This window comes from Petaurus breviceps, unplaced genomic scaffold (assembly GCF_028583685.1).
Source record: "Petaurus breviceps papuanus isolate PSGF00001 unplaced genomic scaffold, PetGlider_PUasm1.0 185, whole genome shotgun sequence".
NCBI classification, from domain to species: Eukaryota; Metazoa; Chordata; class Mammalia; order Diprotodontia; family Petauridae; genus Petaurus; species Petaurus breviceps.
Window position 1 is genome coordinate 16,372,813 of NW_027185797.1, and position 26,061 is coordinate 16,398,873.

Below are 26,061 nucleotides of genomic sequence, written 5' to 3' on the forward strand. Positions count from 1 at the left end.
TTTAAATGACATTCCAATGTAAAATAACTGAAATTATCTGCCCATCTACACCATTAGAGGAGAGAACATCAAGGCTGAAATAACAGTGGTTATATCAGGGCAGTGATGTACATCCTGTCCTGAAAAAATGTGAACTTGTATAATATGGTTCAATAGGTTTTCTTTTGATTTTATGCTTTTCTGAGACACTGAATTCATTTACTGAGGTGCTAAAATTGACGTCAGCAGCAGTCGTTTGGATATTGGAGACAATCAGACATATGTAATTTAATCAACTTTACTGAGAAGAATAGTATCAAGGAGTCATGGTATGGGGAACAGAGTGAGTGGAAGGCAGAGTGGAAAGACTGCTGGGTTTGTACTCAAAAGTCCTGGGTTTTAATCCTAGCTCTGCCAAATGCTAACTGTGTGTTCTTGGAAAAGTCACCTAAATTCTCTGGGACTCAGTTTTCTCATATGTCGATTTAGAGAGTTAAATTGAGTTGAGTTGAAATCATCTTGTCTGAGGTCTCTCCCAGCTCTAAGTTTATGATCAAGAGATATGGGCTGAAATCTGGACTCTGACACTTATCATTGATATAACCATGAGTAAATTAATCTCTCTGTGGGGTAGGCACATGAATATTTAATTCTCAAATATGCATCAAAGGTAGAAGCCATGATGTTCATCACAAAAACTATCTCAACCATTTCTATTCTTTTTAAAATTTCTATGATTTTCAATGAGGCATCTAAATAGTGCAGTGGATAGAGTGATGTGCCTAGGGTCAGGAAGACCTGATTTCAAATCTGACCTCAGACACTTACTAGCTGTGTGACCCTAGGCAAGTCATTTAATTCTATTTGCCTTAATTTCCTCATCTGTAAAATGAGCTGGAGAAAGAAATGACAAACCACTCCAGTTTCTTTGCCAAGAAAATCCCAAATGGAGTCACAAAGAGTCAGACATCACACAACAACACAACGAGATTTTCAAGAGAGAAAAAATGCTTTGGAATTAAAAGCTACACTTTAGGAAATAGACACTTTTTCTACAGTCATTCACATGGAAATTCACAGCTTCATGTGGATTCTTGAGGTTTGATCAAATGGCAATAAGATGCTAAGAAAGATCACATTTCTTAAATTATTCTTTCATGGTGGATGTAGGCAAAACGTTGAATTCTTAATCTATCTAAGGCTGATGAAAGGCAAAATCTGGAGGAGGGAGCCGGGGACCCTTTTTACTAATAAATTTAATGTATCTCACCTTACCATTGCCTGCTCCTACATTTTGCTTTCAGCTAACTATCAACTAATCCCTAGTAAGCCTCAATTTCCTCATCTGTTATGAGGAATGAGAAGATTGGTTTAGATGGGGCATGAGGTCATTTCCAGCTGCCAGTATATGATCCCATGAAACACACTTGGGTCCAGACACAAGTCAATTCAATTCAATAAACATATATTAAGTGCGTACTATGTGAGAAGCACTGTAAGTCCTGGGGACAAGAAAAAAAAAAGACATGAAAAAGATAGCCCCTGTCCTCAAGGAGCTTACAATCTAATGAAAGAGACAATATTCAAACAAACATAAACAAAGAAAGCTACCGGTAAGGACAAAGCATGCATTTCTTTAGGACCTTGGAGAATAAGAATATTGCGTTGCTGTGGAGAAGGAAGGGTGCCAAGAAACCATGAAAACATTTTGGAGACAAGGGGGCATTAAATATAACTTTAATATTTCTAATAAGGAGTTCTGAAGGAGAAAAGCAGTCCTTCTCTTCCTACCTTTCATCTCATTTTCTAAACCTAATTGTGGTCTTTTTAAAGACCCCAGGAATCATATCTTATTTTAAAAGGTACAGGTAATTACTTCAAACCTACAGGAAGCATGTTTAAAAATAAAATGTTCTGCTAGCAAAACTGATCGCTCTGTGATAAGGAAATCATTTCAGAAGTACATTTGTTAAGGAGTCAGGTTCCCCTAGGGAGAGAGCCACATACTAGGAATAAGTTACTTGTTGGAAGCTCTGTCAACAAGTACTGTCAGTGAGCTCTACAAGGTGCCTAGCTGAATTCTTTATTGTTCCATTCACTCATTCATTCATTTATTCAACAAGCATATATTTAATACCTATTATGTAGAGAGCAGTGTTCTAGTCATTAGGAATTAAAAGCCCAAGATAAAGACTGCTCCTCCCCTCAAGGGGATTACATTCCCTTGGCAGGATTCAATATTCACACAGGTAATTGAATCATAGGAGTAGGCTGGGAACTTTAGAGGTCATCTAGTCCAACCCCTTCACTTTATAGGAGAGGAAACTGAGGCCCACAGATGTGAAGTGATTTACTTAATGTCACACCAGAAGCAAGTGGCCGTATGGCCAGAATGCTATATCTGAACCCTGGTACTAATCTGTACTACACCATATGATGAGAAGTAACAATTAAGATAATCACCGTTAGGCATGGGATGACCCAATGAAGTAAAAAACAGAAAATAAAGTCCCATGCATTACAAAATATTCACAGCAGCACTTTTTGTGCTTGGAAAGAACTAGAAATGAAGTTGGAAATCATTGGAGGTCAGCGAAACAAATTGTGGAGCATGAACATAACAGAATGTTATTTTTAAAAATATATAATTAATTTACTTATTTTTAATTTTCAACACTCACTTCCATAAGATTCTGAGTTTTAAATTTTCTCCCCCTGTCCTCCCCCTTCCCCAAGAAACAGAACGTTATTGTTACATAAACATGATGCCAATGAACAATTTGAAAAAGCATGGGAAGACTTAAGGGAACTGATGCAGAGTGAAGTAAACAGAACCAGGAAAATTACACACAATTATTATAACAATGGAAGTACAAAAAATAACAACAGTCAAAGATCTTGGGCAACTTTGCTTTCCTCTATACGCCTCAATTTCTTCATCTGTTATAAGGAAGGAGATGGTTGAACTTTCAGCACTGAGCCAGGAGGAATCTTGGAATCCTCGAATTCAACCCCTCACTGAGAGCTTTGGCCTTTCCTATAACTTGATGCCATCTCTGGGAGACATGCAGGTAAGTGGTCAAGATGCAAACAGGTCATGTTCTCAAAGTCAATTTGTGAGTTGGGCACTTAGAACTTGAGATATGTTTTCCCAATGAAACATTACACATAATGTCTTGAATCTCCAGTTGGCCCACAAATGATTAACCTATAAGTAGGTTATAAATTGAGTAATAGTCTGCTTCAAAATGCCAGTAGACACATGAGTGTCTTAATGCAGACATTCCTTCCATCAGAGCAGATTAAAGTTGAATCTATATTATCAATATTTTCTTCATTACTTTGTAAAGTCTAGGCAATCAACAAGGGAAAAATAAGTCAAGCCTTGATTTGTAGCCTTTATTTTTTGAGGTATAAAATGCTCGCCATGACTATTTCATGCTTATTCTAACTGGCTCCAGCACATCCCTGGCTGTAAGAAATAAGTTATGTCTCCACTGCCAATGTTTCCTGAACTATAAAATGGGGATCGTGATACTTTCCTGACTAACCTCTCAGGGCTATTATGATGTCTGGTGAATTTTAAAGGACCTAAAGATATGAGTTTTCATGGGCCCATTTTACAGTTGTAGAAAACCAAGGATCAGAAAGCTTCAGTCATTTGACAGGATCATACAAAGTCAGTGTTGATGCCAGGACTAGGATCCAGTGGCACTGTTTCTGGGGCCAATGATACGGTAGTTTTGAATGCTGAGGAATAAAAACAAAGGAGTTGAGGGGGCACAGAGAAGATGTAGACTATGAAGGCCAAGGATACAAGAGCTCAGTTTCTCAGTCCTACCTTCTATACCCAGGTGCCTACAGATTTCATCGAAGGGAACCTCAGGGATAAAATTAAAGTAGGTGGGTAGGTGGGCTTAACAGATGAAATGGAAAGAGGACTACTCAGGTTAGGGAATAACAAGATAGTTAGCAGGATTTGAACCACTGGTTGAATTAACTCTTGTCCCCTAAGACAGTATCAGGAGCAGGGGGTGAGAATCACAGAGGTAGACTCAGATTTGTTTGGGATAGGGGGGGATTTTCCCAACAATTACAGTTGAACCAAAATGGAAGGAGCTGCCTTGGGACATGATCAATTTTCCTGTCACTGGAAATCTTCAAGTAAAAGCTGGGTGGCCCCTTCATGAATGCTGATTCTCCTTCAGCTCTGTGTCAGACTGGATGGCCTCTGAGAGCCCTCCCAGCTCTGAGATTCTGTGAATTGCTGATTTAGTTCCAAGAATGGGAAAGAAGCATCCAGACACAATATAGAAAGAACACCAAGCTGAGGTTCAGAAGATGTGAGCTCCAGCTCCCTTCAACCAGCGGTGTGAGCCGGGAAAGCTGCCTTCCTGCTCCTTGGCCAATCCAGGACTCAGGCACCCTATGCTGAACCTAATCAGAGGCCTTCCCAAGTATCCCTGTTCAATCTCACCTGCTTGTTTTGGCCAATCATTCCAGTCAGACTTGATTTAACTGAAACAAATCCATCAACTAAACCTGCCCCATTTAGTGTCAGCTATAAATATGGCCATGCATACCATCTACATCCTTATCCAAGGCATGGAGGGAAACATTTTTAAAAGTGATAGGGCCATAGATAGAGCCTTATGTATGCCAAATGAGTCTCTCTCCCCCTTTCCCAAGTGGCACTGATCTGTAATCATATCTTCTGGGGTACAATTTTATTCAGTAAACTACAAATCCACCTAACCATACACTATCATTTGGTTCACATTTTTCTCTCTTGTCTGTGAGGATATCAAAAGATCATTATATCACATATTTAGGGTTGAAAGGGACCTGGGAGGTCATCTAGTCCAACCCTCTCATTTTGCAGATGAGAAGACAGAGAAATGTCAGAGAGGTTATGTGATTTGTCCATGATCACACAGCTCCTAAGAGCCAGAGGCAAGATTTGGACCCAGATCTTTCTGATTCCAAGTCCAGCATTTTATCTACAAATTGGGTCAAAAAAGTGGAAAAAGTCACCAATTCCTTGGGAAGAGACTATCCACAAGCACAAAATCCTGGCAGGCCCAATCCAGATAAAGCAAAGGCACGATGTTAGCTTTGCTTAGGTTGGTCATTCTCCATGACTTAATGTTTTGGAAAATGGCACAAAGATAGCACACTGTGAATAGAGCAGTAGAAAACACTATACATATTTTAGAAGCAGTGTGACAAATAGGAAAGGGTCCTGGATCTGGAATTAAAAAAGCCCTGGGTAGAATCCTATCTCTATAAATTACCACTTGGGTAACTCTACACCTCAGTTTCCTGATTTGTAAAATGGGGATAATATCTCTTATATTTAATACCTGTTTAACTTTGCTCACAAAGTTGTTATGGTCAAATGAAATAATGTATGTAAGAAGTACCCTTAAAGGCATAAAGTACTCAATGAGGGTCAACTACCAGTTCTTGTATCTCCCTTCTACATTAGCTTACAAGATTTGCTTGTTTTTTTTTTTACATTGAACTTTTAAAATTGGAATCAGGAAACTCAGCCAAAGCAGATATATACTTGTTTCTGTAATTTATAATATATAACTAAAACAGCAAGTATGTATATAGGCATATGTGTATATATGTGTATGTGTATGTACATATATGTGTATATGTGTATGCATGCATGCATACAGGTATTAGATATTTGCCTGGAACACCAATATTTTAAGTGACTTACCCAAGGTCACATAGCCATAATGTATTAGAGGCAGAATGGAACCCAGATCATCAACCATGCCCTGAGTCAGCTCTCTATTCACTATGTCAAGTGATACATCCCTTAAAATTGGTCTCTCTTCTCTGAGAGTCACATTGAATAAATAAGTATGAATTTCTGGTGGCAGAGTCTCAAGATGAATGTGTTTCTTCCACAAAATGGATTTCTTACTGAGTGGCAGCTTTGAGCAGAGCACAGTGCTCTGTTCCATGGGGGACAAATAATAAAGAAGACCTTCTCCCCACCTTCACAGAGATTAAAGAAACACACAAGGGGTGGCCAGGTGGCTCAGTGAGTAAGAGCACCGGCCCCAGTGTCGGGATGACCTGGGGATCAAATCCGGGCTCTGACACTTAGCACCACAACCAGAAATAACTGGCCGTGTAACCTTGAGCAAGTTACTTAACCCCGATTGCTAAAAAAAAAAAAAAACCAGAAACACACAGACTAGGACTACAGGGTCACTTGCTACCCCCATTGAAGGAGCCAACATTATCAGCATCATCTCCAAGAGATTTCCCAAGCCAGCTCTGAAAATGAAAAGTCAATGTGTAAACAGTCTGAACACAAAGGCAATTGTGTCCCGCTGCACACCCTGCTCATCTTCATGAAATCATGCATTGGAAGGGTTACAAGCAGAAGATGATTCATCTCTCAATGGAAAGAACACCAGAATTAACTGTAAAAGAGCTCCTTCTAAGGGGCCCAATGCCCAAGAAAATGCAGTCACTTCATGGAGTTTTCATGTCTCCCTGTGTTCTCCCACATTCAAAGGCCAGGTTTGAGAGAGGATTTCTGCTGGATAACCTAACACAGATTCCATTCAAAAACACCTATTAAGCATCTTCGCCAGTCACTGTGCTAGGCACTGAAGATGTTTCTTTTTAATTAGACTTGTGATTTTATCAATATGTGGAGAACCCAGCGAAGGAACTCTACCAGATTAAGATCCTCACCTACTCTCTATCTTATATATAGTGTTAGATCAGGGATTCTTAACCTAGGGTACATGAAACCAGGTTTGTTGTTTAACTTTTTGATAACCGGAATTTAGTTTAATCAGTTTCCTTGTAATCCTGTGTATTTTACCTTATGAATTTAAGCACGTTATTCTGAGAAGGGATCCATAGGCTTCCACCCAAAAAGGTGGCCCATACCTCTAAAAAAAACACTTAAGAGTCTCTGGGGATTTAGAGAATCTTGTGGGGACAGAGAAGTGATTTTCCCAGGGTCACAGTATCAGGTGGTCGTGACTGCAAGGTAGACTTTTTATCCACCAAGAGATATGCCAAGGGAAACAGATCACTTCCTTCAGGAAGCTTATAATCCCTTACACAGAGAAGTACTCAAAAGGAAATAGAAAGAAATTTCATGGGTGGGGGAAAGCACAAAACACTTGGGGTAGGGAAGGATCACAACAGGATTCTGCAAGGAGAGGCACCTGGACTGAGCCTCAAAAGGAGACATGAATAACTCAGATGACTCCTTAGTGGCAGACTTCAAGTCAAAGGAATTGGCTGCATCAGGGCTCAAACTGTCTTAAGGAAGAAAGCTCAATCCAGCGATCAGGGGAAACAAGAAACTGTCCCTTTGTAGTGACCTGCCCTCAGTTTACTGATTGCTTTGTATTATGCCAGATGCTTATCCTCCACTGAAGGCAATTTCGCCAGGGAGTTGGTCCCCTCTCTCATGGGCAATGTTTCTTTCTTTTTGGCCTGTCTAAAGTGTTGAACAGATGGACACTGTGGCCTTCAGCTCAGAAGCAAAGGTAACCTAAAAACTTAGATGTATATAAAATAAATACATCAGTTATTAAGTAACTAAACATTATTTTATATGATGTGGCATAATAAATGGATAGGTCTTAGCCTCAAAGAGGAGACTTAAGTTTCCTAGGTGAACAAATTAAAGACAAGTTTTAAAAAAATATAACAGATAGCTCAAATATCACTTTAAAAACCAAGAGTAACCACTTTCCTTTAAAGGTTCAATTTTTACACTTCAATTTTCAAACCAGTGTCTGGTTATATTTATACACAGAGGCTCAAGGCTCAGAAAAGTAAATAGGTACCTATGGAAAAATTCATACTCTACTTTTATTTACATTGCTATTATAGTGAACATTTGTTTTAGGCAAGAATGCTCTCTTAGGTTAACTCTTGAGTTACAGATAAATCCACCAGCAGAGCAGAATGGAAAGCTTGCCCATTGTAACAGATGCCTTTGCTCTGCTTTTCAGCACTGGCCTCTCCACCCTGAAGCTTACCTCCCTTATTATCCCAGGATAAAGACTTTTCCAAGCATCTTCAAAGTTCATTTCACAATCCATCATGACTTCTCAATAGGAGATCCCACTGAAATCTTACACACAATTGCCTTTGTTTTAAATGGTACCCTTCACAAACATGCCTTAATATGGTTAATCATCTTTTTTCCCTTTGATCAGAAGCACAGAATCTCAGAATTGGAAAGGCCCTAGACCCAAACAAATCCCAACATGGATCACCTCTCTATAATGTAACTGACAAGATATCCTCCAGTCTTGGCTTGAGTCTTCAAGTGATGGAGAACCCACTACCTCATAAGGTAATCTTTTGAAGAATTCTAATTGTTAAAAAAAAGTCCCCCCCCCCAATTTAAGCCTCAATATGCCTCAGTGCACTTCATTGTCCCTACCTGTGCTCCCCAGGGGGCAAAGATAATGAAAACAGGTTGAAATCCCTCTTCCGTTAGCCCTCTAGGCAAGAGATCAGTGGGTATTCCCTCCAACAAAGCAGGCTGCAGTCCATTTTCTCTTTTTCATCAGATATGATTCTTGGCTATGCTCTCCCATAACTCCTCCACAAAGGACCTACCCAAAGCCCTGGCTGCCTCCTTCCCTCATATCTCGTAGCGCTTTCTGCATACAGGCACAGAGTTTGGGCTCTCCATTCATGATCTCTCACTGCAGCTAGAGGATTAGCCCACTCTTTTTTCTCATCACATATTTACCAACGCCACTTCTTGCAATCATAACCATTGCAGTCTAATTAGAAAGTGACTGTTGTGTGTGAGGCACCAGGGTTAGCATAATACCACTCATTTTCCTAGGACAAGTCATAAATATTGAATGACAGTTAGCATGCCTGCCTTCAAGCTAGTCTATTCCATACTAAGGGTTCTCAGTTGATTTTTGCATGGCATGATCTACAGTTATCTCTCCACCCTGGTCATTTTCTACTTGTCTACATCCTTCCTAAAACAAGGTGGCAAGGTCAAGTCAACAAGCATTTATTAAGTTTCAGACACTGGCTTAGCCATACAGATACAAGGTGAAAGAAAAATTATCTGTACCCTCAAGGATCTTACCTTCTAGACGGGAAAGATAACACATCAAAGGAAGATGAAAACCAGAAGGCGGATGCAAGATGATGGTACCCAGAATAGGGGCATAGTAGGGAAAATGCTAAGAGTCAGAAGTGTGATCTGGAGAATGATGAAGACATGATTAGCCTAAGCATCCTTCTTAAAATGGAGGTTCTAGGAGGAAACAGCCAACAAAAAGGAGAGACCAATGGGGCAGAGAGAACTTTGAATGTGAGAAACTGGTACTCAGAACTGAACCAGTAGTTCACAAATGTTTTCCCTTAACATTCAGTTTTATGAAATAGAAAATAAAGCATGATAAAGAGCAAAAATGAGGAGTATTCATGAGAGATTGAGGAAGCATGGTACAACGGAAAAAGTGTTAAATTTGAAGTCAGAGGTCCTGTGTTCAAATTCTGAATCTATTATTTGTTAACTTTGTGACCTTGGGTGAGTCATTCAGGTTCTTTGAAACCTTAATTTTCTGATCGTGGGATTGGATTTGGTGACCTCTATGCCCCTTTTGATTCTAAATCTGTGATCCTATAATTAACTGCCTATAGTTAAAGTCTAAAAATGTAGACTTGTAACAAATCCATTGGATTGCGGGTAATTGATACCTATTAGCTTGTTTCAGGTTTCACATGAGAACAGGCGAAATTCTATACTGGTTCAGACCCAGAGTCCATCTAACCAATAGTCTGTCTCCCGTCATCCTGTCATCTCCCTGTGCTGGATGTAAGTCATGATGACAAAGACACCGTGCACAGATCATTAGAGACTTAAATATGTGCATGCAGATGGGAGGCGATAGAGGGGAAGTCTAATGACCAAGAAATTTAAAACAGACACTCCTGTCTCAAATCATCCTATTATGTTTAAACTGTGTGGGCTTCTACCAAATTGCTGCATGTTGTAACCAATGTGTTCTTAAAATGAATGTGTAAAGTGGATCAGTGGAAGAAATCAAATATACAGTAACTACAGGAGAGACTGGAAACAACAAGTCACGAAACTGACCTTTTAATTTAAAGGAATGAATTGAACAAACGAGTCTGGAAAACCACAGAAGAAATCTACCAAGTCTGGCATGTGTTTATAACCAAAGACCGGGAGACAGAATGTTCTATTTGGCATTGGTAATGAAGTGATAAATGTTCTGATTTATCTTTGAGAGGAAGATGGCACTTTATAGAGCTGTTTAACTGTGGCACCATTAGGGAAAGATGCTGCTGAAATAATCAGGTGGGGTCATTTCCTAATGGCACAAGCTTGTGGGCAGCATTACAAAAAATACCAATAACTACAAGTGATTGTTATTTTTGAAATGAGGTTTATTTAATGAGATCAAAGGCTAATTTACGAAAATAAAAAATGAATACATTTGATTTTAAATATTAACAGCATGTCAATCAATCAAGAATTTATTAAAATATGTCAGAGACTACTAAGTACTATAGACAGAAATACAACAAATGAAACAATCCCTGCTCATAAGGAGCTGACATTCTAATTGGGATCTGAGCATACAAGACATACACTATTGCATAATAAATATAACGTCTCAACTTCTACATTTTGCAGTACATTACTATTATTTTTTTTTAAATTCAAGACTGGTCCAATCCCACCTTCTACAGAAGACCTTTCCTAGTCTTCACCCAATTGCTAGTAATATTAGCTTTCATCTGCTCTGCACATCTGTTGTATGTATATATCTGTTTTAATGTTATCTCTCCTAAGAAAATGTGAACTTGTTGAGGACCAAGGCTTTTTCTTCTTCTTCTTCACCTTTCTTTGTATCTCTAGTGCTTAGCATGGTGGCTGACATCTAGTAAGCATTTTTTCATAATCCAATAATTTTTATTGTTTTTTTAAAATAGTCATTTATGCCATGAATTGGTGGGGGATTGGTTCTAACAACTCGGGTTCCTTGCGATTGGTTTTCAGAAAGTGTGCTTCTCTGGGTGGAGCAGGCTGGCATTTGAACCCAACTGCCTTTTTCTTTGGCTTCCATCTTCTTCTGATCATTTTTCTTTACCTGCTTCAGGAAGTTGTCTCTGCACTTAGAATGCTTAATAATACTCACATCACTTCTCTTGACTAGAATTTTGCCCGTAACTTGTTTGTTTACAACAATGCCTACAGCGTGTTGAGTAACATTATAGACCTGTCCAGTCTTGCCATAGTAACATTGGTGAGGCATTCCTTGCTGAACTGTGCCCATACCCTTGATAGCTACAACATCACCTTTCTTGTATATTCACATATATGTAGTCAAAGGGACAACACCATGTTTTTGAAAGGGCCTAGAAAAGGTATCATATCCCTCTCCTTTTTTCTTTTGTGTATGTCATTTTGGCAACTCATTGGAATATGGTGGAGCCAGTGTGTTTTCAAATCTGTATTTCCTAATAAACATAATTTCTCACATTTATAGTCAAATACAAAATATATTATCTGAAAAGGAAGTGAGAAGAGGAGAGGGGAGAAGGGGAAGTTTAGAGCTGTTATTTCATCCATGGAGAGATCTCTTTATGGGGAAAAGGCCTCGATGAAGCAAATATAACTTACGATCTAAGAAGGTTGCGTGAGGGCACCTAGAAGTTAGGAGACCTGCTCAGGACCACAGAGTTAGAATACATCCAAGTCAGAACATGAAGCCAGGCCTTCCTCACCCTAAAGATGACTGGTCCTCTAATATGAGGCATGTAATCTTTGATAAGATTACTGGGTTTTTGTTTTCTTAAAATCAGCATTTTTAGGCGCAGCTAGGCAGCACAGTGGATAGACCACTGACCCTGGAGTCAGGAAGACCAGAGTTCAAATTTAGCCTCAGACACTTACTAACTGTGTGATGCTCGGCAAGTCACTTAACTCTGTTGGCCTTTAGTTTCCTTGATTGTAAAATGAGCTGAAGAAGGAAATGGAAAACCACTCAGCATCTTTGCCAAGAAAACCCCAACAGAAGTCATGAAGAGTTAGACACGACTGAAGTGACTGAACAGCAACAAGAAGTGTCTAAATATAGAGAACAACATAACCAAACACTTGAAATGCTTCATTTGATCCCATCCTTAGGCATCACAGAGCCCAAAGCAAGTAATGGAAAAGCCTTAAAGATCAGGGGTGGGGGGAGCTGCTTCTTCTTTTAAATAGAGCCCTGTGGGTACCTGCAGAAGGAAAGGCATTCACAAGGAATGCTAGGCAGCAGAGAACCCTTCAGTGAGCCTGACGAAACCTCCCTGATGCCCTATATCTCTTCTGCATGAACACATTCCTTCGCAAGGATCTTCCCAGCATTACTTCCTCTCCCCCACTCCCATCATGTGTTAATTCCACAGATCAGTGGAATGCCATAGCTTTAGAGTGAGGGACCTCAGAAGGCAGCCAGTCCAATTCCTTCAATTTAAGGAGGAGGAAACAGGTCCAGGCAGGAAGACTTGCTCCAAGGGCACACAAGTGAGACACAAGATCTGAACCCACGTCCTCTGGTTCCAGTGTCAGTGACTGCTCTCTTTACTCTATCATGATCGCTCTTGAAGGATGAAAAATCTCCATTTTAAAAGTTTCTCAATTTCTAGTCAACACCTAGATGTGTTTCTTGGGTCATTTTCTTTCTTCCCCTTCCCTTTAAATATACAAATGTATGTATCTAGATGTAATTTATCTGTAATGTGCATACAAACATACACACGTATAAATACACATATACATATGTATACATACACACACATACACATTTATCTCAGAGAGGCATGTGTTGCCATAGTGGGTAGAGAGATGGCCTCAGAACCAAGAAGACCTACATTTACAACCCATTCTGGCTCTGGTGCCATGAACAAGTCATTTAACCTTTTAGTATCCTGGTGACTGACTAACACCATAAGCAGTAGATACAGAGTGGAAGTCCTCACTGGGAGATCTACGCTAGTAAAATCATAGGTCTGGTTAAAAACAAAAACCAAGACAATAATAGCCGGCATTTTAAGATTTCCAAAGTGTTGAACACAATGTTATTTCATCTGATCTTTACAACCCTGGGAGGTGGTAGTATTATTATTTCCATCTTACAGATAACATAGCATGAGGACGTGCATTTCTTGGATTCTTTGCAGGACCCATCTGTCCAGGTTGTGACTGACATTCCTTTTTGCTCCTACAGGTTCAAATGTGTTTTTCTTTAAAAAATGAACCTTTTTAGTATTTGTTTTTAAGATGTTAAGGTTGATCTTCCTACCATAAAAAAAAAGGGAAGGCAGCAGAGTAAATAGTTGCTTTTTTTTTTTTGGAGTCATGGGTTCAAGTTCTGAGATATGGGAGGTTCGACTCTAGGCAATTTAATCTCTCAGTCTCCCTGAGAACTCTCCAAGACTACACACTGATGATCATTTGATCATTTGGATTAATAGCAAGAGTTTCCTCAGCAGGAATTCTCTACTAATGAAATCATCAGTCTAGCAGAGTCCCCCAGCACTGCCCCCCAATAATCACCTACTTTGTAGAAATTTTTGGATATGATCTGTGTGTCCTGAGGCAATCTCACTTTCAAAATTCTGCCTTTTTAAGTCTTGCTTGTGTTAATATCATTTTTCACTTTTAAAATTAGTGAAAACAGACCCAAATTCTCTGATTTTATTTTTTGCTGCTGTCTTATTTGATTTGAAGTTTGATTCTCTGACATTCATAAAAATAAAATCTATTCTTATTATCATCATTACCCACATGCACAGGGTAGAATATTTACATCCACATATGAACATTACATCCACGTGCTAGTTGGCAAGGACTACATTCCAGCAGCTTAGTGGATGTTAAATAATAATTTATTCAAGTCTGAAAAGAGCAAAAAAGATTTTGACGACTCAAGAAATTGTAGCTTTAGGAGCCAGTAGAATGGGAAGTAGGGAAAGGAAGAGGCATTTACATAGCTGTCACTGTGCTAACCGCTTCAGAAAATTATTTCATTTGATCCTTCCCTGTGAGGTAGGTGGTGCTGTTATCCCCATTTTACAGATGAGGAAACTGAGGCAGACAGCAGTTAAGTGACTGCTTAGGGTCACACAGGTAGTAATCATTTGAATTTGCCTTTGAACTCAGGTCTTCCTAGCTGCAGGTCCAGCACCCTATCCACTGTGCCACCTAGCTGCCTCTTATGGGTCTGGATTCAGGAAATCTGAGTTCAAACCCCAACCTCTGAAACTTTCTTCCTGTCTCACCTTGGGCAAATGGCTTCACTTCCCTTAGCCTCAGTTTCCTCAGATGTAAAATGACAGGGTTGGAGTAGATGGCCTCTTACGGCCTTCCCAGCTCTAGACTATGATCCTGTGAAAAATCTTTTTTAAAAGTCCTGGAGAATTTTGCTGCGGTTTTTGTTTTTTCACATAAGTATACATTTATAAGGGATTTGCGATTATCATAATCCTAATTTTATACATTTAAAAACATCGTTCTGAGAAAGGATTATAGACCTCACCAGCTTTCAATTAATCAATACAATGCTGCAAAAAGGCAAAAGACAGTCCCTACCCTCAAGGAGCTTACAGTCCAATGGGGAGACTACAAACAAACATGAAAACAAACCCAGGATAAATCGGGAATCATTAACAGAGGGAAGGTAATAGAATTGAGAGACTAGAAAAGGGTTCCTATAGAACATGAGATTTTAGCTGGGACTTAAAGGAAGCCAGTAAGCAGAAATGAGGAGGGAGGACCTTCCAGGCAGGAGGGACAGCCAGAGAAAATGCCTGGCATCGAGACATAGTGTTTTGCCTGTAGAACACCCGGGAGGCCAGTGTCACTGGCCGGAAGGGACCAAAGTGTAAGAAGACTAGAAAGGTAAAAGGCAGCCAGGTTATAAAGGGCTTTGAATGCCAAACAGAGGATTTTGCATTTGATCTTGGAGGCTGTTGTTCATCCTTCATTCTCAAAGACAGCTAATGAGATCATGAGGGTGACAGCTTGACTTTTAAGTGAGTTGGATTTAAGTGAGGCGGAGCTGCACAGAGGGAGGGACCAGCTTCACTCTCTCCTCCAGAGTCACCAGAGTCCAATGGCAAGACATAAGTCGAGGTGCCTGGTGATTGCACAGCTCCTAGAGGACCACTGGAATTTACTGTGTGTGAATGTGTATGTGTTGGGGGGTGGGATGATAAAGTATGACCTACACTTTAGGAAAATCACTTTGGTGGCTGAATGGAGGATGGACTAGAGTGAGGAGAGATTTGAGACAGGCAGACCCACCACCAGGTTGTTATAATAGTCCAGATGAGAAGTGATGAGGGTCTGGACCAGAGTGAGGGAAGTGTCAGAGGAGAAAGGGGGGCAAATACAAGAGAGATGTTGCAGAGGTTAAAACTACAAGCTTTGGCAATAGATTGGATATGGGAGGTGAGAGAGTGATGACCACCTGGTTGCAAACCTGAGGGACCTGAGAGGATTGTGTGATGGCATTGCCTTCTATAGTAATAAGGAAGGAGGGGGGGATGACTAATGGGAAAAGATAATTAGTTCTGTTTTGGACATGTTCCAATTTGAGATGTCTGAAAGGCAGTTGGAGATGTAAGACTGGAGGCCAGCAGAGGGTCTGGGGTAGGATAGATAGACTGGAGAATTATCAGTATAGAGATGGTAATTAAACTCATGAGAGCTGAAGAGATCACAAAAGGAATTATATAGAGGTAGAAGAGGGTCAGGGCAGAACCCTGTGGGACACAACAAAGGAGACTGAGAAGGAGTGGTCAGATAGGTAGGAGAAAAACCAGGAGAGAGGGTGCCCTGAAAAATCTAGAGAGAAAGGAGTTTCAAGGAGGAGAAAGTGATCAATGGTCTCAAAGGCTACAGAGAGGTCAAGGAGAATGAGGATTGGGAAAAGACTATTAGATTTGGCAACTAAGAGATCAGTGGTAAATATGGAGAGAGCAGTTTCAGTGGAATGATAAGGTAAGAAGTCAGACTGTGAGGGGTTAAGAAGAGAGTGAGAGGAGAGAAAGTGGATGCATCTATTATCCATGGCCTTTTCTAGGAGTTTAGAGACACAGGGAAGAAGAGATATAGGATGATAATTAGCAGGGATGGAAGGATAAATTGAGGAATTTTTTAAAAAGGGGAGACATGGACATATTTGTAGGCAGGAGAGAATAAGTCAGTAGATGGATAGAAATAGAAAATAAATACCAAAAAAGGGAAAGGATTTCACAAAAAAATATTTATAGCAGCTCTTTTTGTGATGACAAAGATTGTAAATTGAGGGAGTGCTCCTCAATTGTGGAATGGCTGAACAAACTGTGGGACACGAATGTGATAAACTATTATTGCCTTGTGGAGAATGATGAGGGAAGTAGTTTCAGAAAAAAAACATGGCAAAGCCTGTATGAACTGATGAGAGGTGACACAAGAACCAGGAGACCATGGTGCACAGTAACAGCCATGGTATAATGATGGTCAATTGGGACAGACTTGGCTACTCTGTTCAAATCAATGACACAAGACAATTCCAAAGGACTCATGATGAAAAAATGCAATCCAACTCCAGAGAGAGAACTAATGAACTCTGAGTCCAAATTAAAGTATATTTTTCTCACTTTATTTTTCTTTCTTTTTTGGAAATATGGCTAATATGTAAATATGTTTTGCATGATTTCATTTGTATAATTGATATCATATTGCTAGCCTTTTCAGTGGCACGAGGGAGAGGGAGGGAAAGAATTTGGAACTCAAAACTAAAAAAGAAAAGAATGCTGAAAATAAATAATAATTTTTTAAAAATTTAAATAGGCACAATTCTAAAGAAAAAAAAAGAAAAGAAGTGAGGAGCGGGGGGCGGGGGTGTCCTGAGATGGATAAAAGGATTTGGAAGAGGTGCTGTGGAGAGATGGATAACAAATTGATAAGAGAAATGTAGAAGAATTACCTAGAAGCAGTGAGGGCCCTGCTGAAATTGTGTAATATAAATTTGTAATGGACCCAGTCAGAATCATTATAAGTTTTCCCCCTTTCTTTTAGCAGCATGTGGATAGGAGTGAAAACAGTAAATGTTGGGAGTGATCCAAGACTTAAGGACAAAATTGGTGAAATGATAAGAGGGCTGGGGATTCAAGAGAGGAAGACAGGTAGAGTGAATTGCTTGAGGAAGGGGTCAAGATGGGGAAAAAGGGGAGAGAACCTAGTGCAGGAGAGAGGGCTTAGGAGAGCATTGAGGGGTCTAGTAGGGTTTAGTAAAAGAAGGCAGAGGGAGAGATGAAAAGCCAATAGATTAGGGTGGGATAAGGGGATTTTTAGAATGCTTGAATGTAGAAATGGTATATTTGTGAGTGATGCCAAGATTGAGGGCATGACCATCTTTATGTGTGGTTGGTATGGGGTAGAGGAATAAATCCTGAGAAGTGAGTAGTTTGGGGAACTGAATGGTTAGAGTACTAGAGGGAGAGTCAATAGGTATGTTGAAGTCCCTTATTATAAAAGAAAAGTTGTGAGCCAGGTACCAAACTCATTAAGGAATGAAGGAGTGACCTGGAGGTCTGTCGAAAACAACTACTAGAATGTTGAGGTGGTAGATATGAAAAGGTTCATGACAAACAAAAAGTTAAGAATCCTATGATCTAAGTGAATTAGAAAAATCCTTGGTGGAGACGCCACATAACCACACAAACAAAAATATTGGTACTGATAGATTACACAGTGAAAAGAACACTGGAGTATAAGGAATGATAAATGTGACAACTTCAGATAAAGCTGGGAAAATTTGTTTCAACTGACGCAAAATGAAGTAAGCATAACCAGAGGCCAATACACGTGGTGACCATCTGAATTTACCATTCAGATGGTAAACAGATAGAAAACACTACTGAAAGACACTGGAATTCAGATCAAAGTAATGACCATCCTTGACTCCAAAAGGAAGACCCTTTCTCTCTAAAGAATAAAGTGGTAGTGGCCTAAAGGCACTGAATAAGGACCAGGAATCAGATATGGTCAAAGTGTTCAACGGTTTTGTTTAATTATATTTCTTTGTTACAGGTCAGGGTTCTATGGGAAAAGGGGAATGTAATGGGAAATGAAGGGAACAGATAGATGGCACACCCAACCTGGAGTCAGGAAGATTCATCTTCCTGAGTTCAAATGTGGCCTCAGGCACACTAGCTATGTGACACTGGACAAATCACTTAACATTGTTTGCCTCAGTTTCCCCATCTGTAAAATGAGCTGGAGAAAGAAATGGCAAACCATTCCAGTATGTTTACCAAAAAAAAAAAAAGCAAAACAGGGTCCTAAAGAGTTGGACATGGTTGAAAAGATTGAACAATAATAACAAATGGGAAATGAAAGTGATATAAAAATTAAATATATTAATGAAATATTATTTCAAAAATATATTTTAAAGAGTACTAGATTTGAAGTCAAATGATCTGGATCTTGCTCTTCTGCTTAGGGAGAGAACATGGAATGAGAGGCAGAGAAAAAGCTACAGAAATAGTAAGTATTATACTAACAACTCACATTTATACTGCATTTTAAGGTTTATGAATGAGAGGCGACAGAGTTAAAAAAAAAATAGGAAAGCAAGAGGGAGAAGAGAGAGTTTTTGGGAAGAGTCCAGTATCTGCCATGCCCTCTCTGAGAGGCCTGAATTTTGCTTTAAAGGATAACAGAATGGCGCCCCATAGAAGGTAAGTGGTAGACGCAAGATTCTAAAGTAGGTCAACCCTCTGCCTCCAGATTGATACATGCCCCACCCCTACCCCTACCCAGCCCTATGGTGGATCATCTTTTAAGCTGAGAAGTTGAGTTTTCAATGGGGATGGTTTCTGTTCTGTTTCGTATTTTTTTAAGTTAGTTATTCTCTTTAAAAGGTGTCAGATAGAGAGACAATGCCTTAGAGAATAACCCATTGTTAGGCAGAGGTTTCAGAGACCTGATCTCACCCACCTGATTGGTATAAACTTCCTGTGTGAAACAGAGCTTGAATGAGGGGAAGAAAAGGGGCTTGGAAGATATGAAATATGACCTGCTTTAAAGTCCCGAGACCCCCCCTCCCCCTTCCCACTCTTTGCTGTTAACTCAGATGTCGACAGGCATTTAGTCTGGTTAAAAATGCCTAGAAGTCGGCATGGTGAGGCTCTGCTCAAAGATCATGAATTACTACTGATCTCAATGTACTAAACCCTGGCTAACAGGCTGACCAGCAGTATCAAGCCCATTATTATAAAAAAAAAAGAAAGAAAACCAGAACACTGAGTTTTAAAATAATAATAAATGACATCTACATGGTACTTTAACATTTCCAAAGCATTATGCAGATATTATCTCAATTGAGCTTCTCAACAACTCTGTGACATTAGTATGCCAGATATTATTTAACAGATGAAGAAATGAAGGCTGAGTTTCAATGGCTTGCCCCAGTGAGGTTAGGAAATTAAAGTGATTACCTAGGCTAAGTCCATGACTACACAGCTAATAAGTATCAGAAACTGGGTTTGCATGTGAAGATCATCATCATGGTTATATTTTTGTTTCTATTATCATAGCAATTCTACTAAAGCATAAAAATTTTGTTGTTAGGGGCATGTGGATAGAGCACTAAGCCTGGAGTCAGGAAGACTAATCTCCCTGAGTTCAAATCTGGTTTCAGATACTTATTAGCTGTGTGACCCTGGGCAAGTCACTTAACCCTGTTTGCCTCAGTTTCCTCATCTGTAAAATGAGCTAGAAAAGGAAATAGCAAACCATTCCAGTATCTTTGCCAAGAAAGTCCCAAATGGGGTCATAAGAGCTGGACACAATTGAAAATGACTCAACAACAACTTTATCCTAGTGCCTAAATAGGAAAAATAGAACATCCTGGTCTTCTGTGCATCATCCATTGCCCTCTACACATGACCAGCTCATCTTTTCTTCCTGTCACACAACTGCTGGATGATGTCTTTCTTCTGAGAAAGACCTCCTGCATGGTGGCTAAAACCCCATGGCAAACTAGGGAAAGAATAGAGAAGAACTGAAGAACATGGGCAGGCACAGAAAGGACACAATCTTCCTTACAGGAAGGAACTTACAGATTCAGGAGATCAGAGATTCATTTGAATATCTGAATAGAAAGGAAAAGCAATTTCTTCCTAGTATTTCTTCCATTTGTTTTGACTAAACTTTTGATGTTTTTGAAATTTATAATAATGAAAAGTTCATTTCAGCATGTTGCTTTGCACTCGGAGAAAGTGAGAGAGGACAAGAAAAAGGAAAATCTCTTGATTTTCAAGAAAGATTAGAGAGTGGAGGCTTTGAATGAGCAGATGGTGAACCTGTCCTCTATTTCTGGAAAAAGTCCAAGACATTATTAAAGAAGATACTAAGAAAGGGAAGAATCAATCACTGAAAAACAAGACTACTTCATTAAAAGCCAGTTATGCCATTGGGCTGATGTCTATCTCTGACACACACAGACTGTGTGACCCTAGGCAAGTCACTTAACCTTAGTGCCCCTGGTAACTCTATAGGGAGATAAACTTGCACAAAGGAAACCAATATGTATCTATTGATCATGTTTTCTCATTTGAAGTTGTCTATTCCAATGAAATTATTGATCAAGTTAAAAAAAAAAAGACCAATTATACCACAGAAATCTCATTTACTTTTTTTTTTTTTCAACAGAGCAACTGGCCATGTACAGTTGATCAGGAGATTGCTTTTTGGAAGGGGAAGGGAAGAAAAGAAAGGAAAAGGAAAAGGGGGGAGAGAGAGAAAGAGGGAGTTGGGTTGCATAACTAGAACTGGCCGGTTGGTTCCTCAGTGGGGTAGCTTGGACTACTCACAGGTCATTTGTCCTTCATTCTTTAAGAGGATCATGACATCAAGAAGGTGATGCCATAACTTGCATGTGAATTTGATTTGAGTGAGGGAGGGCTTTGCAAAGTCACCAGCCTCACTTTCTCCTCCAGAAGCATCTGGATCCACTGGCAAGATATAGATCAGGGTGACCAGAGATGGCCACTGGACAGGAGAATGATAATAGATCAAGTATGCCTATATTTCTTTAGAGTGGATGTACAGATGGATTTGAAATTGGTTGACTAACTTAACCCAGAGAGTAGTCATTAGCTGTCCATTTGGAGGGCCATCACTAGTAGTGTGCCCCAGGGAAATCTGGGCCCTGTACTGCATCACATTTTCAATAGTAGCTTGGAGGAAAGTGTAGATAGATGCTAAGGAAATTTTTTGATGATATGAAGCTGGTGGAATAGGTAATCCACTGGCTAACAGTATAAAAAAGAATGTCATCAGACCAGAATAATGAATTGCATCTACAAAAATGAAATTGATTAATGAATAAACCTGAAGTCCTATACCTTGATTCAAAAAATAAACTGTGCACGTACAAGAGGGAGGATGTATGAACAGTTCAGGTGACAAAGACTTGGGGGTTTTAGAGGAATGTAAACTGAACAGGAGCTGAGAATGTAACATGGCAGTCAAAAATAAAAGCTAATGTAAGAGAAACATAGAAGGGGCGGCCAGGTGGCTCAGCGAGTAAGAGCACCAGCCCCAGTGTTGGGATGACCTGGGATCGAATCCGGGCTCAGATACTTAGCACCACACCCAGAAATAACTTGCCGTGTAAACTTGAGCAAGTTACTTAACCCCAATTGCTTATAAAAAAAAGAGAGAAACATAGTATTCAGAAGATGGGGTGATAGTCCCAAAATACTCTACCCTGGTCACACAACATAGGGATACTGTATTCAGTCTGCACTTTGGAATGCCATGTTTTTGTAAGACCATCGAAAAATTTGAGAATGCCCAAAGGATGGCGATGAGGCTGAGCTAAAGGAACTGTGAATGTTTAGTCCAGAGTAGAAAACGAGACTAATTTCTCAGAGGATGACCATCATTCAGAAGCTTGGATGCCAGGATCACATCCTCCCTGAGTTCCTCTACTTTGGCTAACCATCCCCATCCTCAAATGACAAATGAAGGTCTTCCTATGGGCAAGTATGTGAGACTCTTCGCCATTCTGGTTGATCTCCTCTGGACTATTCTGGGTATAAGCCATCCAACGGTTTTCCTCTACTCTGGCCATTTTAAAGTCAATGAAATCCTAAATAAAACCTGATCAAATATAACCAGAAAGACAGAACCATGAAAAGCTTCACAGAAATGGCCTTGCCTATGACATAAACTAGTCTTACAAAAGGAAAATAAGACAAACAGCTTAAAGATGGACGACATTTAAAACTTCCAGAAAAGGCTTAAAGGGTACAGTCTACTGGAGAGAAAAGTGAGCCTGCGGCTAAAGAATTCCTTCTGATTCCCTTTACTGATGAAGAAGATACAGTAGGGACCTGTTAACAGCCAACTATGCTTTGAAAATCATTAAAAACCACTACTCTTGAATCCCAGATTTTTTTACTGTGTGTTTGATCCTTGGAGAAAATATTCAGTTTTTTATCTTGATTCCTTGCCAGATTTGGCTAAGGAAACAGACTGATCTTCTATCTGGGCTTATGTATGGACAGCCCTTTTTTGCCCCCTTTCCAAGGGAAAGGACAGCAAGGCCTTCTCTACAGGACAACCTAGTCCCTTATTTCTAATGCAGGACAGCAGGCGCTTGTGAATTCACATTCCAGTTCATGTGAGGACACTGGGTTCTTCATTTGAAAAGTAGATTCATCATAATCACATGAAAAAGAAAATGACCAGTCTGTGATCTCCAGCAACATCATCCTCAAAAAGTCATTACTAAGCTTGATTTCATATTGTTCTAGGGAATACTAGCCCTGTTCCTGGCTTATTAGTGCTTATGATCCATGATAGAAAATCTGGATGTTGAAAACATGAAGCAAGCAGTTGGGTGCCTGGCAGAAGACCATGGAGTTGGACTACTTGGTTTGGCTTGTATGATTCCTTATCAGTGGTTGTGCTGTCACACCCCTCCCCCCACCAGTAGACTATAAGCTTCTTGAGGACAGACTTGTCTTTCTTCTCAGGATCTATTATTGTACCTGAAATATGTTCCACACAGCAGGCATTTGTTGGATACCTTTTGGAGCGTGAATAAGGAGTAGCAAATGGTGGATAGATACAATACAGCACATAAGGGGCTGGTAAGTATGGGAGTAATGGAGAAGGCAGCCTGACTTGATCCCACAAGGGAGAATTAGCTCTGCCCCTTTCAGTTACTCAGGGAAGGCTTTAGGGAGCTATTTGAATAAAGGGAAGGTTCTAGAGAATCAGGGAGATACACATTCCCCTAGTCAAGTGGGAGTAGGATTGTCATTGTTTGTCCTTCATTCTCCAAAAGGACCATGGCATCAGGGAGGATGGCAGGAGGAGGCATTGAGACCACTTTTAAGAAGCTCAAGAGTTAGTGCTTTTGACACCCACCATCAATCAGGGTTTGTTCATATCCTTCCAGGGTCTATCCAACACTTGGGAGGCTTTCCCCTCAACTCTTTTCAATGATTCACAAGTAACAAACACCATTGTTTTATTATATTTGTTCACACTTTATTGTTTTAAAAATGCTTTCACAGCCATTACTTCCTTTGATCCTTACAACATACGGAAGAGGAAAAATTAAATAATTTGCCCAAAGTCAAAACACAAATAAAGGGCATGCCTTCTAAGTCTGATTTAGACTCATTCCATTTCTACCAAGATGGTATCCTCACTGTTGGAAGCGACCTAATTCATCAGAACATTACTCAATACAAATCTCTCGGTGAAGTCAATGAAATCTTCCCCCATATGAGTTAGAGAAAAATGTTTTCTTAGGTTGGAGAACAGAGCTCATTAGGTGAATTTCAAATCCCAGGCTGAATTTGGGGCATACACAGGTCCATAGGACTACATTCTCACCAATTACTTCCTTAGTGTGTCCTGTGTCTGGACTCTGAAACAGCTCAGGGTCCACTATAATAGAAGTTGCTTGAAGGAAGCAATTACTTTTCATTTTTTGGTTGTTTCTGAGTCCCGGGCATATAGTATGGTATCTTAAACACAGTAGGCACTTAATGAATGCTCGAAGACTAGAAGATTTGGTTTTCTGCCTTTGTGACATTTCACTGGTCAATGACTCGAATGCTTCTATTAATATGAGCAGGCAGACAACGGCAATAATATTTCCTCGGTGCCTACTGCATACAAGGCATTATGCTTATTGTTGGGGATCTGGTGATTAAAAGGGAAGATTCTGCCCTTTTGTAACTTAAAGTCTAATATTAGAGATATGTCAAGGACATGTATTAGTATCCTACAAGGTAACAGACATGATAGGGACAAAGGGGAGATACAGGAAAAATGTTTTGGAAAACTAAAAGGTGAAAGAGATGGTTACAGCTGAGGAGATCAGGAAGATTTCATGGGGAAAGGGCACCAGAGAGGGGCCTTGAAAAGAAAGATTTCAGTAGAAAAAAGATGAAGGAAGAAGATTCAAGTCCCGGGGAACTGACCTACGGGTATATAAGAATGTTGGGGACCATCCAGTAGTATAGTTTGGTTGAAACAAAGAGTACATTAAGAAAGTGTGAAGAAAAATACTGATGAGGGAGGTTGGAGCTAAATAAACTATGGAGAGTCTTAAATGCCAGAAGTATTTTATTTTATAGGGTAGCAAGGTGGAACAATAGATAGAGGGGCAGTACTGGAATGAGGAAGACCTGAGTTCAAATGCAATGTCAGACACTAGCTGAATCTAGACACTAGGCAAGTCACTTAATCCTGTTTGCCTCAGTTTCCTCATCTGTAAAATGAGCTGGAAAAGGAAATAGCAAACCACTCCAGTATCTTTGCCAAGAAAAACCCAAATGGTGTCTGAAGAGTCAAATACAACTAAAGTGACTGAAAAACAAATTTTGTTTAATAGACAATATGGAACCATTCAAAGTTCTTGTAGCCAGAGTAACAGAAGCAGACCTTTGCATTAGAAAGATTGTCATGGAAATTGTGAGGATGAATGAGAACAGGGGGAAGACTGGAGGGAGGGAGACCAATTGGCAGATATAACAAAAGTCTCAACTAGAGTGACAGAAGTGAGTGGAGAGGAAGGGATGGATGGATGGATGGATGGATGGATGGATGGATGGATGCAAGAAAGATCACTGATGGAGAATCCATAAGAACTTCCCACTGACTGGATATGACCAGTGAGGAAGCTGAAAGAATGGCAGATAACTCTGAGATTTTGAGTTTGGCTGAATGGGATGATTATAATACCATCAAGAGAAATTCCACAGTCAGAAAGGAGGACAGGTTCAAAGGGGAAGATGAGTACAAATGAAAAGCGATGAATTAAAAACATAGACAAATCAGACAATTTCTGTGCCTTGTTGGCATCTTTGGGAAACAGGGCAATCACATTGAGCCTTCCCTTGATACAGCCTCCCTCTTGCCTCCCCTCAATATTCCATCTTTCCTGGCTACTTTTCCTGCACTCCTGGGCATCCTGTCTTACATCCACTGCAATGTCCTGGGGTCAACAGGAAAATGGAGTTTGTAAAATAAATATAAAATGTAAAATAAAATGTAAGATAAAAATGTAAAGTGCAAAATAAATGTAAAATAAAAATGCTACAGGGATATCCACAGTGGGATTTGCTCTGGGTTTCACATCCTACCAAAGATGGCCTAGTTGCACTACCAGCTGAAATGATGAGTGATGATTATGATTTTTGAGGTACCTGTTATCACCTTCTCTTGAAAGTTTGCCTAAATACCTGCTTCCCCACAAGGCTTTTCCAGATCCCCAAGTTGTCAGTGTTTTCTATACCGAAACATAGCTATTTTTTGCATAGTTTATTTGTGTTCATCTGCTCCCTGCCCACCCCCCTCCATTTCCCCAGAAGAATATTAGATCTTCTCAGAGGGTGTTTTATATCTTTCTTTTTAAAATTTATTTATTTTGTTTTTAATTTATGGGATAAAACAAGCATTTCCATAACATAGTATAGTAAAAACAATGAAAGCACATGAAACTGCAA

The 26,061-nt window shown here is 39.8% G+C and overlaps 1 protein-coding gene across 9 annotated transcripts in view; it reads right to left on the reverse strand.

The window, feature by feature from the left end:
* Positions 1-26,061, reverse strand: part of THRB (thyroid hormone receptor beta) — a 450,111-nt gene that overhangs the window by 386,455 nt on the left and 37,595 nt on the right. The window lies entirely within an intron of this gene.